Genomic DNA, 2,101 nt, shown 5'->3' with positions numbered 1-2,101 from the left:
AATAAATCCTCTTCTCAGAAAATATTGTAGCTAAGCTGCTAATCTACTGTGGGCTCAAGTTCAATACTCTGTTCCACTAGTAAAGCTGGCTGATTTGCAGGCCATAGTGAGCAATGGTGCAACAGCCAGACCAGAAGAAAACTATAGGACCCCTGCTTCAAGAATGGCTTCTGTCATTCTCACCTCGTTGCTTGCAGATCCCACAGGGGGGGGGGACACACAAGAGTTCTGCGAAGGGGGGGTACCAATTTAAATTTGAAGACTGGCTGTATGCACACCTGCATAGCTGTCATCTAGGAGGAAGAGGAGGATGTTTGCACAACTACATGTTAAGGCCAGCTAGTATGTGTCCAAAAGGAACCCCAGACTCATTTAAGATTGAGAAATACTTGTCTTGCATAACTGAGGCTACTATGAAAGTGGAGAGTGGCCAATCCACTTCTGGCACAGGCAACATGTGAAAAGTCTCTGTGTGACAGTGCCAGGTGTAAAATGGGGTTGTTGTACTTCCTAATGAAATTAACTGCATTAAATGCCCCATGCTGTATCGTGACTGTGACCTGACTTATACCTGTCCTGAATCAGGGCTGGGGAACCACTTTTGGCTCAAGGGTCAAATTTGTTGTTCCAAAGGTGGAAGTGGGCAAGCCACACCCACCTGCCCATCACCAGACATCAGGCAGAGGAAAGGTAAAGCCACGCCTGCAAAAGAACTATTAGGAGAATACTGGAAGCCTTCGAGCGAGTTCTCAATTGTGCCTTTGCAGCTGTGGCTTGAATTTGGCGATGTCTGAACACGGCATATTTCCCCATAGCGCTACTTTCATCATGGCTCTGATATAGCTGCAGTGAGCAAGTGCTTTCAACCTCTACCATAAGTAGCAAAACAGGTGAAAGACACCTAATTGAGATGGTGTTGAATTCAAGCTGTGGCTGCAAAGGAACAACGGTGTCAGGAGTTGGACAGGTGGGAGAGGATCACCTAAAACAACCTCACAGGCCTACTCACAGGTTGGAGATTCCCTCCACCCCAACTGCTCTTTGGGGAGGTACAAGAGAAAGCCAGTTAAAGAGGAGTGAGGATGTGTGCTGATGTATTTAAAAGAGGGAGTTGGGAAGATCTGGTGTAAGCTTTTCCCCCTGCAGAGCAAACCTGGATTCATCTCCCCCTACAGTGCCATCAGCACACATACTTACTAGGGATTACATGACTGAATCAGCCACAGATCTTGCCCCTCCTGCCGTGGGTAATGTAAGCTATCTGACTTTTTAAAAATATATATTTTTAAAACCGTCACTTGTACATCTAAGCACTCCAAGAGTTTATTTGCTACCTCAGTCCTGGAGAGGATTACGTATGTACAAGTAGGACTTGCAACAAAATAAGTTGCATTGTGGATGGAGTGCTCCTGCTCAGGGGTCCAGCTCAGCCTGCGTTGCCCTCTTAAAATGTACTCCATTCCATCTCCCTTTCTGGTTTTCCTCCCCACACCCACCCACTAACCAGCATCCTGAGCACACTGGAGATACTCAGTTCTAACTGGACTATTTTGGGACTTGCACTCTGAGTTTTTTTCTAAGGGTTTTTTGTGCTTGTGGTTCCCGTATATGTGTGGTGTAGTTTAAATACACAATGATCAATACACCAAGAATGAGCTCACTACTCGTACATAGGACAGGACAAGAAGACTGGTGAATGTACTTTCAGAGCTCAGAATCTTTTCGTGCACATCTTCAGCCTTAAGATACCCACCAAGAGGTACGGTTGGGTTTCTCCCCAGAACTAAAATTGTCCACATTGATTCATATTGAAACTAGCTAATGAACCAAGTTTCATATTCTAATATTTACACTCATCCTACAATTCCCAACAGGACTAAGCCAATGGGTAGTAAAAACTGAAAATCAATTTTTAAAAAAGGTAAAACTATATTAAACAAGCGCCCTGTTTTTATCCACTAAAAAGCAAAACATTTCACCACCAGCATTTTTTTATAACCCCTGCTTGTCTGCCCCTCTCAAAGAATAGGTTGCCAAGTAACAAGGCTGGCTCAGGATACAGCTCAGAGGATCACACACAAGCACGCGGGAACCACAGTGC

Source organism: Podarcis raffonei, chromosome 1 (genome assembly GCF_027172205.1).
Source record: "Podarcis raffonei isolate rPodRaf1 chromosome 1, rPodRaf1.pri, whole genome shotgun sequence".
Classification (NCBI taxonomy): Eukaryota; Metazoa; Chordata; class Lepidosauria; order Squamata; family Lacertidae; genus Podarcis; species Podarcis raffonei.
This window is presented reverse-complemented; position numbering follows the sequence as displayed.